The sequence below is a fragment of the Stenella coeruleoalba genome, assembly GCF_951394435.1.
Source record: "Stenella coeruleoalba genome assembly, chromosome: 17".
NCBI classification, from domain to species: domain Eukaryota; kingdom Metazoa; phylum Chordata; class Mammalia; order Artiodactyla; family Delphinidae; genus Stenella; species Stenella coeruleoalba.
Genome location: NC_137163.1, coordinates 11,197,255 through 11,213,041, shown reverse-complemented (window position 1 = coordinate 11,213,041; position 15,787 = coordinate 11,197,255). Strand labels below are relative to the sequence as shown.

The window sequence follows — 15,787 nt, the reverse complement described above, 5'->3', positions numbered from 1 at the left end:
TTCAGTTACATGTATGTGTTTCATAAGTAACATGGCCATTTTCTCTGCATAGATCCAAGCCCCAAGTAGACATGAATGAGTGTGCAGCTAATTCTAATCCACTTCCCCTGCATGTAGCATTAGTCACTGGGTGAGAACAACTCAGTGGCTCAACCTAATAGAACACAAAGATTCTCAGAAAAATGAAAGCCATAGATTATAGCAGCTCACATTTTAGCTCCTTTTCCAAGACCTCATACTTTTAACTCTTGTCCAGGGGCTTTAGGGATTCAGAAAAAAAAAAAAAAAAAGATCAGCCTTAAGTTTCTCTACTGAAATAATATGGGGAAATAGTTGTAACTGGCATCAGAAATTCTAGGCTCAGAATTCATTTTTCCTAGTTACTGACTGCGTAAACATGGAGAGGTCACATGATCTCTCTGGATCTTCACTTCCTAACTAATCAAATCCTTTCTTTGTCTTCACTGTCTCACAATATTACCCCTTAGATCAACTAAAATATTATAAAATAGCTCAGTACATTGGAAAGCATAAAGAAAATATAAGTAATGCTTATTGTATTTTCTCCTCTTGCTACTTTGTCAGAAAAGATAAACTCAACCATGTCCTCAAATAGCCAAAAAGTAGTTGGTGGTTTGGTATAAGGGCTGCCACATACAGTTGTGCAGTCTGTACACTGCAAAACTAGGGCTGTCAGGATCTGGCGGAGAGGGCTTGCAGTATAACTTGAGGTCTACTGACAGAGCCATGTACCCTGGCATAGGTCTGCTTTATTATTTATTTTTGCCAATTAGCACAAAAAGACTATTTGTGTTAACAGAAGCCTGAATAGTACAAGAGAAATCAGGACTCTGTGGAATCAGTCTTGAATATTAAATTAAATATATTTATAGTATCATTCAATTATGTACATCTCAAAAGAAGGGATTTACAATTTGGAAACCTAGATTCTAGCCCTGGCTTTGCTGGAAATCAGCAACTTTAAACAATTTCCCTATAGCTACCTGGGGTTTCTCATTGCTCACTTGTAAAGTGGTTATATCTTCCATCTAATCTTGGTTACATTCAATGCAAGTGTATTTCTATAGTACTCTGAAAATGTAGATACGTTCCTCATTCAGTGGACTGACCGCATCTTATCCAATTATCTGCCTTATTTAAAAATTCCTGACAATCTATTAATTGGTTCCTAAGAACAATAAGCTCCATATTTAAAATGTAGAAAACTCACATCGTCAGCCACCGCCTGGTGCAAATGAGGCCCGATGTTCTTCACCCATGGCAGAAGACCCACACCCTCTCTCTATCTCCTTTCTCCATCATGTCTGGTCTCCAAATTCCCTTACTCATCTCACTCAAAAATCGCTTGGTGGCTATTATGTAAAAGATAATTGATTTAATTACTTTAGCTTAAACAAACAAGTCCAAACATCGCATGATGGGACTTGCCACCGGCATCTCCAAGGCCTTAAGTTCTAAGGCACCCAGTTTAAACAGTAGGGCCACAGAGTCATGAAGAGTGTGGGGGAAAGGACCTTATGGAGCATCAAGTTCAGCTTCCTTGTTTTGTAGAGAAGATGTTGAGGCTCTGTGTAGAGCAGGCACTGGCCCCGAATCACGCCATCATGAGTGGCACACCTGACTCAGAAACCAGGACGTCTGACTTTAGGTGCATTACTTTTCTGATGACATCATGGTTTGGCTATGCCAGCTACATCTCCTGTCATTCTCCCACTTGCTCATTAAACTCAAGGCCCTCCCACGGCTGCACCTGGTGCCTTTGGGTAGCTTGGGAACAGGTAACCCTTCCTCTGGGAGACCATGTACCAGGGCACATAGCTTTGTGATGAGACCATGAGCTGGTTTGCCAGAATTTCCTCATTTAGACCAGATTGGTTTCCACCTCGGGGCCTTTTGAATGGCTGTTTCCTCTTCTTGGACGATGCTTCTCCCTGTAGATTCCCCTAGAAGGCTCCCTCTTTTCCTTCAAATTGTTCCTCAAATGACACCTCTTAAGAGAAGCACTGTCTCCTACTCTATCTGAAATCCTTGACCTTGTCATTATTCTCTATACCATGACTGTGCTTTAATATTTTTCATAACCCTTATCAGTCTTCAGTATTATATTTGTATCATTTATTTATTCTTATACTTGATAATTATCTTTTGTCTCCACTTGAATATGAGTTAAAAAGAAAACTTTTTTCTTGTATGTACCACCTTATCCTCTGTCCGGCACCTAGTAGGTGCTCAATGCATATCGTTGAATGGACGAATGAATGATTGAGCTTATGAGTGAACTATTCTTCTTAGTTTACGGAGTGTTTTGTCTTTTTACTCTCTTTTAGTAATGAAGCTTGTTGATTTGGGTGCTTCTAAGAAATTAGATTAGTATAATTCAACCTCAGTTTGATACTCTTTAAATGTCATCTCCATGTTTTCTATCACTGAGTCATTCTTACTCTTTTTTTCTCTCATCCTACAGAGAAGTACGGTGTAAGTAGCAGTAGACTCCCACAGTTTTCCTCTTGAAACACGATGGATTCAGAGGTCAACATGCTGTTTGTGCTTTATATCTGCTTCAAATTGATTGACTTTAAAAAGGAACCTCAGAGAAACCTCACACCTTGTCTTTATTAAGATACTAGTTGTTGACACTTGTTTCATATTGCTCTCCTGACCAGGATGCTCTGAAGCCAGAACTGTGCTTTTTCATGTGCATAGAGGTCTCAGCAAATGGTGTCACATGCTAATTACATTGTCTACTTTAAGCCCAAAATAATGATGGATTGTGGGCTAAGGGTCCCAGTGTTAAAATATGGCAGTACTTCTTACCTATTATGACATTTTTATTTAGCTCAGTCTTTATTTTCCAATCTACTTGTTTTAGAATCACTTCATTTAAGGGGTTATTATTGATAGTAAGAACATTTTTTTTTCCTGTGGCAGAGAAAAGAGTGTAGAGATTACAGTTGATGCAAGGGCAAATTCAGAAGCAATCCAAGCCAGACTTTGGCCTCTGTGCAGAGCCAAATCCATCAAACAGAAGAGATGAGACAGACTAGTACAGCCTTTAATTAGCTCTTACCCACAAAGTGGTTTTCAACAGGGAAGGGAATACTTGGGTCCTCATACTAGTGTCTTCTTGTCTCTGAGGGACTTCCTGTAGGCTTGAGGGAAAAGTTCTTTACAGATTAGGTATTTCCTTGTTTTAATTTAAGTCTCTATATATAATTTACTTAGCCATTCACAAGGTTGGACTGTAAAGTTCTCAAAGGGCACAAAGTACATTTAATCAATATTCAGAGTTTATACACACACAACCTAGAGTCATTTCAGGTACATAATAGAGTTTGTGAATGAATGAATGAATCAATCAATGCATGAATGAGCAAATAAAGTAGATCAGTGAATTCATTCTTCCTACCTGATTACGTATAATGAGGAATAAACAAAAGAATTCTATTCGTGTAGTTATCTGGATATATCCCAGCCTCTTGCCTCAATCTGGGACAATTTCAGAGCTCCTTGTAGAATCAATTGAGGCCTCTATTGTGACTGCATCAATCTCTTCTGTCGAGTCCCACTCCATTCAATCTCTTCCTTATATGCGTGGTTCCCATATGTACTTCCCAATAAACCTCTTGCTTGCAAACCTCTGCTGCTGAGTCTGTCTCCAGGAAAGCCAACCTAAAATCCTAACCTAAGGAATAGAAAAGAAATGTTATAGTTGGCTGTCAGTGAATGTTAATTTCTTTTCCTCTTTTCCTTACAACCTGGGCCATGTTTTAAGTGTTTTGCTGCCACAAAATTAGTGATAGGCACATAAATGCAGCATGAATGAAAAGTGCAAATGTCCCCACATGTCCTTTTTTTAGTCTGTAGAGTGATAACACAGGTAAAGGCCAAGATGCTGAAATACCAGCCCATCTCATGTGGACTCTATAAATGAAATTTCAAAGTTCAACTTTGGTAAAGTTTGCTTCTAATAACTTTGAGTTCCTCCCTTTATTAAAAGTAAAGAAAAGCCCAACGATTTACACTAGGCTATTTTTATCTCTTAGAGAGAATTGTTTTCCTCCCTTTTCTGGGCACAGAACAGCTTCCATTAACAAAGAAACTAAGTTAGTTACCTGCCTCAGAAGTAGTCATGAAGGTTCTCCTAAGAATTATTTGGTTCTCTTTTTACCTACATTCTCAAGCCTGGCATTTAGACCTGCCTCAAAGGAAAGATCACTTGGGTCTAAGCAGGAGCCCAGCCATCCCTTTCCATCTTCTCACTTCTGATTCTCCTTTGAGGTAAAACTGCAATGTTTATTGAGCTTCCACTGCATGTTAGGCAGGTTTTGACAGATGGCATTTGACCCTGTATGTCTTATATATTTAAGTGGATTTTAGGCCCCATGGTGAATCTGTTTGCCTAGGTTTCCTCTCCTGTAATGTGGAGGAAGACACCCTCTGGTAATGGAATAGTTTGTTTAGTATGGTGTAGACACAGACTCACTTAAATGTACATTCCATTTTTAATGGTACATTTTTTTTTTGTTTTTTTTTTTTTTTGGCGGTACGCGGGCCTCTCACTGTTGTGGCCTCTCCCGTTGCAGAGCACAGGCTCCGGACGTGCAGGCTCAGGGGTCATGGCTCACGGGCCCAGCCGCTCCGCGGCATGTGGGGATCTTCCCGGACCGGGGCACGAACCCGTGTCCCCTGCACCGGCAGGTGGACTCTCAACCACTGCGCCACCAGGGAAGCCCCTTAATGGATTCTTGATGTTAGGAGACGAGTAAGAACAGTTCTATCTACATTTATTGAGCATCTTTCATGTGCTGGGACCACATATTTGTTGACTATTGTTGCAATGATGTTACACAAAAGAAAACCAACACAAACAAAAGGCTTCTGAACAACAAGCATTTGTTTTCACAGTCAGTCATGGGATTTGGCTACTACCATTTGGCTGATGGAGGCTGGGCTTGGTAGAGTGGGTCTGCTTTAGTCTAATGGATCTACTGGGCTTGGCTCCAAGAGGTGAATTCAGTTCATATCTGCTTTCTGTGTATTTGTTCTGGAGCCTGGGATAAAGGGGTCATGCTTCCTGAAGAAACCCACCCCCAAGAGTGAAATACAACCCCCGTACTGTTATTGTGTATTGTTATCTGCTATTCTCCATCATAATCTATAATTATATAACAGTTGCCTATTTACCTGAGCTTTTGAGGGGCAATAGGTCTTAGTCATTTCTAGATCTTGGAAACTGGCACACAAAAGGCACTCAATAAGTGTTTTTGAGCTAACAGATGCATAAGTGAATAAAATCTGCATAAATCTATACCAATTCATTCTAAAAGGATTGTGCTAAAATGACGAATGGTTGAGTTACAATCCGTAATTGGGACAAACTTGACCTGCTTGGGTACTTGCTGAGTCCTTTGAAGTCGACATTATGGAACACAAACGACAAATGATTCTCTCCTGTCAGCATTAGTGCCATATACTGGGTGGAATGGACCACTGATTTGACCTACTATGCTTTGTATTCATTCATGAGAACATGATTAAGCAACTGAGAGATTTCAGCAAACGTCCACACATAGCTCTGAGTTCTTCAAAACATTGCCTTTGGAATTATTAGGAGAAAATTATTTATTATCTACAGAGTATTAAACAAGAACTAGTCCAGTAACACACTTGACTACCTCCTGGAGAGCAGTTCAAAAACAATTCCATCAAGGCAAACAGAAAGCATTCATGGAGAGTCTTCAACATCAGAGATCCAACAGCCCGTTTTCAGAAGCTCAGCTTCACTGGGAGGTGTTTAGAAGTGGCCACAGGAGCTATGAGGACTTAGGTTTGCCCTCCTCCTTCAACTTTTAGAAATGCATGATGCTGGGGAAGTCATTTAACTTCTCTGAGTTTCAATTTTCTCATTTGCAAAGGGGACATCATAATACCTACAGGTAGGTTAATTGTGAAGATTAACTGGGACAAGGTATGCTCAGTACCCGGTGATTGCTTCTTCAATGTTTTTGATGCAAAGCCCTTTTCTCTTTATATTTTGCAAGTCGCTTTTTTTGTGGAATATTGATGGAACTGTCATTCTTTTCATTTAACTTTTCTTTTGCTTTTATCTTGCTTTGCTCTAGAAGTATAAAATTATTTTAGCATTTATCTATCTAAAATCTATTATCAGTATTACATGGGTAAGTACCATGAACTTGTCTATTAGGTGATTGGAATTCTGATGCATTTGTGAACATTTTCTGTGGCTCAGTTATTTAGCCTTTCTGAGCCTCTGTATAAATTCTTCATCTCCCTATCTATCTACTCATCACTATTTTCTTATTTATGTGTGCATCCATCCATAAGTCCATCAAAAACACTCTTCATGAAAGAATATGAAAAAGAATATATATATTTGTATAACTGAGTCACTTTGCTGTACAGCAGAAATGAACACATTGTAAATCAACTATACTTCAATAAAATTAAACAAAACATTTTTCATGCCATTCACAAAATGACATTTTTATAGTAAATGAATCTTCATATTAACTTGAGGTTATAGGTAAACAACTAAAATTAACCAAAACATTGCTGAAACTGATGCAATGAGGATAAGTACTATTATTGTGGGTGAGAAATATCTATACATTATTATATACTAAAGTATATCATTTGACCAAATAAAATTGAATTGGTGGGTGGCAAAAGGGTACAAAACATGCTTTGAGCTAACCCCAAATATGGAAATTCAAGTTAAGTAAGCACATATGTTAGAGGGTTATTATCTATAATCAGTCAGGATAGGAGTATTTTAAATAACAAGCTCTTCTGACATATTCAAATGTGATTTACTTTATGAGAATCTAATTTCCATAGAGTATTGTTCTCAAGAACACATACATCCCATGTATTAAGCTAAGGTGGTCTTTTTTTTTTTTTTTTTTTTTTTTTACCATTTCCACTAAATATGAGCCTCTATTTGGTTTTAAACTTTAGTCTTAGGTCTTAGTTAATCCTACTCTGAATTCAGCCTCTACGAAAGATTTTTCTCCAGCTCCCTCTTCCATTTCCACTGTTCCTGCCATTACCTTAGTCCGAACCCTTAGGAATTCTCTCCTGGTGGTTACAACAGCTTCCTAGCTGATCTCCCTGCTTTCAGAGTCATCCTTTTCCAATTCAATTCATCAGCCAATCTGGCGATCTTTAAAGATATAAAGTTGATTCTAAAAATCCACTCAACTATTTTGCATTTCTCTTAGGCTCAAGAGCAAACCCCTCTGCAGAACACACATCACTGTTCTGGCCCCATTTATCCTCATTTCTCACAACCCTATACCACCTACCCCAAGATGGTGGTGAATTAATCTTCATACTGTTCCCTGAGCTTTCTTATGCTTCTGTGCCCTTTCCATACATCTTTGCCCTGGAGAAAACAGCTTTTCCCTATTAACACATCTGAATCCTATTTAATCCTCTGATCAAATGCCTCCTCCTCCAGGAAGCCACCTCTGACCTCATCGTGCATCTACCCTTCCCCCAACAAGTCTATTATAATGCTTCCCTTTCTTGTTTCAAAGGTACTCTTGCTTACTTTTCTTGATGACTAACCCACTGTAATTATCTGAAAAAAATGTTTCCATCGCCCCCAGTACACGGTGACCAGTTGAGTGCAAAGGTCCATGAATCTAACATAGTGCTTGGCATGTGTTAGGCATTTGGTAAACATTTGTAAAATGAACAAAGTGAACGAACTTTTTAAAGCAGCGGCAATTTGGTCGTCACATCCAAAATTTCAAATGAGAAAGAAAATTACCATACAAGATGATTTGTCTGAGTGCTTTGTTTCCTTGTCATATTATGTCAGGGATCAAAGGATAGCATTTTTTCCTCTTCAAATTGAAAATAGCTTTGTTTTTACTGCCTTTTCGTCCCTTATATTAAAGGGAGCTTTCATCATAGACTTTAATATGACTTGATTGTCTCTGTATTCATATCCCTTGATATCCTGCTTTTTACTGTAAGTCAGCAAGATCAAAATCTTCTAATTATCTTCACTACCTGCTGAAATATCTGCTGCTGGGAATGCGTCAGTTGCTCCAACAATTATGCTGGTGGTAACGGCACACGTTCCCGTGAGGCAGGGTGGTGATGCCTGGACTTCAAAAGGCCTGTGTCAAGGGGTGATGTACATGGTACTTCAATTAAAGCATAATTAAGGTGGCATGCTATATTCTGACTTCTGCTCGTGTCAAAGAGAATCCATTCCAATAGTGCACACCGCCACTTTCATGGAGGCTCCAGCGTTACACAAGGGATGGCAGAGCATTGCTCTCTCACTCCTCCAGGGCCCTTGCACAGGAAGATGGCACTGGATGGTCAGTGGGATCAGTTTATTCCAGCATCCGTGTAATGAGCTGAAGCTTTGTGCCAGGCCCAAAGGTAGTGTGATGTACAATATTTCACCAACTCCTGGTGTCAAATGTTATTATTCTCATTTTTCCCGAGGGGTTAGCTAAAGCTCAGAAAGGTTCTATGCCATGCCCAAAGCCATGAGATTTGTCATTCACTAAATCCATAACCTTAAGCAAGTTCCCTAACCTCTGAGATCCAGCATTCTCATCTGAACAGGAATCAATGCCTTCATTACTGGTCTGTATGTAATTTGCCATAAAACATGCATACACACAGCTGTGTTTGTATATCTGCATCTATCCATCCTCTATCTATCTATCTGTATCTATCACCTATCATCCGTCTATGTCAAGTTGTGACCAACAAAATAGGTACTCTGTAAGTTTTAAAAAATGTTTGCCTTTTTGTTTGTTTTCAAAGACCTCCAGAGCAGGTGACTCATCCAGCCTCCCAGTTTTCTTACGCCTAATGGCACTCTGACTGTCATGAACTCTCTACCCATTCTATCAAGGAGCAAGTGGAAACAATGCTAATATTTGGTAGGTCTCTAAGTTGACTGAAGAAGACTACATAGATACTCAGTTCCTCATATTTGTCTTATTCTCGAAGTAACAGCTCAGAGGACCATAGATTTTGGTGAGGGTGGTACTTAAGAGGAGGTCGCTGATGCTACTTTGGACAGCTGATTTTCTGATGTCCCACTGGTGGTTTGGTAAAAGACACTGAGCTGGTCTATTGCGGTTAAGAACATAGAATCAGGAGCTAGAAAAGTATGAGTTTATCTTCAGGCTCTGTGAGTTAGTAGATGTGTAAATATAAGCAAGCTACATAACTTATCTAAGCCTCAGTTTTATCATCTATAAAATGGGAATGACAATAGCACTTGCCTCATAGGGCTGTTGGAAGGATTAAATAAGATAATGCATATAGAGCCCTTGGCATTATGTCTGTCAGATTCTCAGCATCCAATAAATAAACATTAGTAGTAGTAGTAGTAGTATTACTACTGCTACTGCTCTTCCTCTGTCTCCTTGTAATTTCATCTCTTGTCACACATGCACACGCTCTTCCAACCTCAAGCTCACCTCAGATTTTCAAATATTCTTGAAGGTACTATCATGAAGTGAAACAAGTGAGTGAAAGTACAGGCTTATACAAATTACCTCTGGAATTCATTCCAACCTCCATCTTTGCATTTCAAACAGATCCGCATCTCAAAGGCCTGAGCCTTGTCTGACAATTCTCCTGGCAATAGCCACAATGAAAACTAGAACATAGTCACTGAGCTATCTTAAAAGCTAATTCTCATAATTAACTGGACTTCAGGGTAGACAATATCAGTGAGCTGTATCAAACGTTCAGAAGCATCCAATCATGGGTTGGATGGGACAGTGCTCTGCATATGACTCTATCATTTCCTGTCTCAGAGCTAATCAGTGATACCAGAGTGGTTCCTGTCTCAGTGTTCCAGTGTAACAGTATGACAACAGACTCACAGTGTAGAATTCTACTAATGTTTCAACTTGCAAGACAAGATTTAGTGGAGAGTAAACCTGCTTAAATCTTGACATGCAAATGTAAACACAGTTAGGGGGCAAAAGACCAAGTAATGGAGGATAAAAGGGAAATAAGGAGGAAGTGAGGGAGGAGAAACAGACTGAGATGGATGTTGTCATGTAAATACCTGGTATTGCAAGACTATTTCCTAAGTATTTGCTATCTGCTAAGAACTTGCATTTTCCCCTGATATCCACTATACCCTTTCAGCAAAGGATTTTTTTTTTTTTTAAATTCCAAACACTCAATGAATTCTCATAAGTATTAAAGTTGAGAAACAAAGATTCTTAGTTTTTAAAGAATTATAGTAGGCAGTTAGAAATCTGAATAGTTGGCAAGTTTTCAAATATCCAAATTTACAGTAAAACCCCCAGTTTTCTAGAAATAAGTGATTCTATGGGGCGAAAACTAGTTAATGGTTTTGATTCATTTTTTTCAAGTGCTAAAGTTATATTTTATTATTAGATGTGCGTTCCCCCCTAATATATCTTGCATAGTTCCTGGCCTTATGAAGCCATGATGTACAACTCCATCAAGTAAACTGATTCTTGTCTTCACATATGAACATGCTTGTTAACACCATCAATTACACCATAGACTGACTTCAGGGTCAACATAGGTAGTTAATTTGCCCTACACTGACCGGCCTCAGACTGCTGTATGTTAGGAATTCTTATGCTTGTTTTTTATGGATTACTGTCCCATTTGTGTTTGCAGTTACACATTGTTTTGGACAATGCATCTGCCTGGAAAAGAACATTCTACTGAATCCCATCTGCAATAGCAAAAAACAAACAAACAAAAACAACAAAAAAACAAACAGCAACAATAAGATCATCAAATCTTAATTGATTTTCTTTCGAAAAAAGAAGTAAATATCTACTCCAGGCCAAGTATGTGCTAAGAGTTGGGGCTACAGACATGCTAAACCCAAATAGCTCATAGGTTAGTGAAGAGGACAGGCATTTGTAAAATTATCCATATGGCAAAAAAGTGAAGTACTCTGACAGGGACCCTAAACTGCTAACAGAAACTGACTAGATAAGATGAATTAGGCACATTGGCTGCTGAAACACTAGAGGGAACAGTCCAATGGGAGAGTCTATGGCCATTTAAGCTGGTACTTATTTCTAATCCATTTTTGTCACACCAAATGGGGAGCAAGAGGTGGAGAAAGGGGGAATCGCATTCTATAGACTTAGCACGATCTGATGTACAATAAATCTTATTCATTCATATGTCTGTTTCTTTTCTCCTTCCTCCAGGGTGAGGACTTGAGACACTCACTACGTAAGTATTGACTACATTTGAAAAATCTCAGAGAAAGATAATAGCATTTCATATGTAATACAGATGTAAAAATGTATCATAGGTTTGACCTTGCTTCCTTCCTCCCTTTTCTCTAAGTATTGAGAATAATTTGAATACTTATTCAAAGTATTATTTGAACACTTATTTCAATACTTATTGAAATAAGTATTGAGAGTCTATTTTGTGCCAGACACTGATCTAGGTGCAGGGAATACAGCAGTGAAGCAAGTAGGCAAAATCCCTGTTCTCATGACACTTACAATGTAGTTGGGAAGATGTGGACAATAAACAAAAAAGTATATTTATTATGAGTATATACTTATACAATGAGTATATAATTGTTCAATATATACTTATGTATATACTTTATTGTCTGCATCATCCCAACTAGAATGTAAGCATTCTATACATAGGTAACTGTGTTTACATATATATATGTACATATGTATACATATACAGATGCTTACATATACAGATGTATATTCATATACATATGCTTTGTAAGGGTATACACATTACCCTTTATTATTCTATTTAAATATATATACATAGATATATAATAATTGCTATGGCTAAAAGTAGAGAAAGGATAGATTCTGCTAGGACAGCTGTGGGAGATACTATTCTTTTTTTAATCATTTTTTGTTTTTCTTAATTAATGGAATATAGTTGATTTACAATGTTGTGTTAGTTTCTGCTGTACAGCAAAGTGAATCTGTTATATATATACATATATCCACTCTTTTTTAGATTCTTTTCCCATATAGGTCATTACAGAGTACTGAGTAGAGTTCCCTGTGCTATACAGTAGGTCCTTATTAGTTACCTATTTTATATATAGTAGTGTGTATATGTCAATCCCAATCTTCCATTTTATCCATCCCTCCCCCGCTTCCCCCTTGGTAACCATAAATTTGTTTTCTACATCTGTGACTCTATTTCTGTTTTGTAAATAAGTTCATTTGTACCATATTTTTAGATTCCACATATAAGCGATATCATATGGAAGACACTATTCTTAAAGATGTGAGGTCAGGGAGAGTCTCAGTGAGGATCCGCAATATGAAGGGCATATGTATTTCTAAGTACGTCTGATAATAAAACATATCTTTAGCACTTGAAAAGCTAAATACAAAGTTATTAGCTAGATTTGGCCCCATGGAATCACTTTTGAAGTGAGATGCACTAATATAGTGTGTATTTTTCACAAGCCATTTCAGCAGCCCAGAGTACAGATATAGAATTGACAGTCTGATTTAATGAAACTTTGGGGTTTTGCCAGGTGAGTACAAGAAGAGAGGCGTAAAGGATTTGAGATGTACATGAGAGTATGATCTCGATGATATACCTTGGAATCTAAGCTTTCCTCTTTTCTTACACAGGTGATGCTTTGTGCTGAATTTGGGGGAATGGGGAGATGAAAAGACGTGGCCTTTGCTCTAAGAGAAGGAACTTATAGTGTAGTGAAATTTCCCAAATTTCAGTCATTCAAATGGCCCATTGTGTTTTTGTCGTATCTTTGTGCTCCCCACATTACTTAATGTTTTCTTTAATTACATATACTTCTAGACCTTAAAAGATTTTATTTGAAAAAAAAAGTTTGTGTCTCAGCTTAATGGAAAATCCATTTCATTTGTCCTAAATAGAAGGTAATTGTTAAACCAAATGCAATGAAAACAGTCCTATGCTTGAATTTTCAAACCAGAAACTTTGTGTGCTGAGGTCTCCAAGCCTGGGTTTGCTTGCCTCTTTGATAAATAAAGGAGATTATCAAGTATAAAAGTTGTTAAGAGCATGCTAGCACAAAACTTAGTTTCTTCTTAAAGCCATTAGGAGGACTGAAGAGAAAGAAAAGAAGACCTGTCTCCACTTACCCTTCACTGTTATATAGTGTATTGTAAACTACAGTGTAAAAGCAACTGTTATCCTCTAATAATGCACACCCCATATTTAAAGAAATACATATCCAGTAAGAAGACAGTCATACTAACAAGCAAGTACAATATGTGTGTCAAGGGATGAGTGACAGACCTAGCTAGGGCCACTAAATGAGTTTGTCATTCTTTAAAAGAACAAAGTTTTGGAATCAATAGATGGCTTTAGTATGAGTGCTCCTAGAATGATGTCATAATTGAGTTAGTAGCTAAATTTGCAAGAGGTAGGCTCTCTAGGAAGCGAACCACATGGTGATGGACTTATCCATTCTGGTTGGCCACAGATGGTCATAGAAGGCTCCACCACCAGGCTGGGTTTAATATCTTTCTCTTACACTAAGCCTTGCTTTGGGCATCTACTTTGTCTCTTCTATTTATTTTGATTTCCAGTCCTGTGTTAGAGAAAAGGAAAGTGGAGATAGTGAGACCAGTTAAGAATGAGTAACCGAAGTGGGAGCCATAATGTCTAAACTAGGTCAGCGGAATCGGGGATGGAGAGGAACAGTTGGAATTAAAAGATATTTGACTATAGAATCTATAGAGATTAGTGATAGATAAACTGAGACAAGTACTTTAAAGAGGGACACTCCTGAGATGACAGGTGGCTCTGTGATATTTAAAAGTAGATGGAATGTGCAGCATGATTTAAGAAACTTTTATGTTGTCAAACTCTGTAACCTCTTTTAACTGGAAAGAGGCTTTCCTGGCGTACTTTCTGCCTTTTACCTGCATTCCAGACAGGTGAAGTTGCCAGATATTTAAGTTTCTTACTTATGAGTTAAATATTAAAACATAAATGAAACTGCTTTTTATTTAAATGTTGGATTTGCAGCAAAGACCTAGTTTGAGATTTGGTATGAGAAGAGCCCACTTGGTAGTAAGCCCCACTGAAGGCAGAAATAATGTCTATTGCTTAGTAAGTAGTTACTGAATACACAAAGAAGGGTTCCAAGTCTTTGCTATGTCACATTTCCACTCTTTGAATTCTATCATACAGCTGTGTCTCTTTATTCCTTTAGAAAATACTTGTTGAGAACTACTTTCTGCCAGGCATCATTCTAAGCACTGGGATATAATTCATGATCACACTAAAATGTTCTTTTTTCATAGATCTAGAAAGTGATATAGAGCTTAATCAGATCACCACATAAATAAATGTAAAATTGCAGCTGTCATCGCATGTTACTAAGAGAGCTCTGAGCTGTCATGAGAATGTGAATGCATTCATTCATTCATTTAACAATTATTGGTTGAGTCCTATTTTCAGTCCTGTGTTAAGGAAAATAAATGTGGAGCCAGAAAGATCTGTGAAGAGGAAGTAACCCAAGTTGGAACCCATAATGTCTAAACTCAGTGAGTGAAAGTTGAGAAGGAGAGAAAGAGTTGGGATTAAAAGTAAATATAACATTGCAACTGTAATTGCCTGCTACTAAGAGAACTCTGAGCTGTCAGGGGAACATGAATACATTCATTAAACAATTTTTGGTTGACTCCTATTATGTACTGGCTCTCTTCTAGGCACTAGGGATGCAGCAGTGAGCAAATTAGGCAAAGCTTCCTGCCATCATGGAGATGACATTCTAAAGGAAGGAGAGAAATAATAAACAAGATAATTAACTGGTAATTAATTAATTGGTAAGCAGGGAAAGGGACAAGAGTGGAAAGGAGGCCATGGTTTTGGATAAGGTGGCCTGGAAGAGAAGGACTCAGCGGGAAGAGGACTTTTAAATAAGGACGTAAAAGGGCTTCCCTGGTGGCGCAGTGGTTGAGAGTCCGCCTGCCGATGCAAGGGACATGGGTTTGTGCCCCGGTCCGGGAAGATCCCACATGCTGTGGAGCAGCTGGGCCCATGAGCCATGGCCGCTGAGCCTGCGCGTCCGGAGCCTGTGCTCCGCAACGGGAGAGGCCACAACAGTGAGAGGCCCGCGTACCGCAAAATAAATAAATAAATAAAATAAGTAAATAAATAAATAAGGACGTAAAAGAAGTGTGTTCTGTTCAGCTTTTCTGACTTCTCCATCTCAAAAATAAGCTTAATGGTTTTTTTTTTTTTTCTTTTTTGGTTTTTTTGGCCGCACCGCACAAATTGCAGGATCTTAGTTCCCTAATCAGGGATCAAACCTGTGCCCCCTACAGGGAGATCGCAGAATCCTGACCACTGGACCGCCAGGGAATTCCTAAACTCGTGCCTAGAGCTCAGTAAATGTCAGTTCCTAAGTGGATGAACCTAACTGTTCCCTGTATTCAGATGAGGTTCTGAAATCTTGTTCACATGTGTGTACATTTTTCCTACACTACTCCACCTAACTTTTAAAACAAATAGGTCAGCCTCTCCCACCCACTTTTAATGTGATAAGTATTATTTGCTTGCAACAAATATATTTTACACTTAGGCTTACTCCTTTTGGTTCGCCTCTTAGCTCCATGGTCCTGAAGAAGCCAGGATGCAATACATTCTTGTTTTGTTTGTTCGAGGCACAGCTTGAGAGGTATAGAAAAGTAACACAAATGGCATTTGGTGGCAGTTCCAGGGCAGGAGGAAAAACATCCTGCACACATTTCCCTGTGTG

At 38.4% G+C, this 15,787-nt stretch overlaps 1 long non-coding RNA gene across 3 annotated transcripts in view; it reads right to left on the bottom strand.

Moving 5' to 3' along the window:
* LOC307175713 overlaps positions 1-15,787 on the bottom strand; it is a 173,455-nt gene that overhangs the window by 62,238 nt on the left and 95,430 nt on the right. For all 3 annotated transcript variants that reach the window (XR_013824430.1, XR_013824431.1, XR_013824432.1), the window contains one exon: positions 3,428-3,703. This is a non-coding gene — a long non-coding RNA (uncharacterized lncRNA). The remainder of the gene's footprint in view (positions 1-3,427; positions 3,704-15,787) is intronic.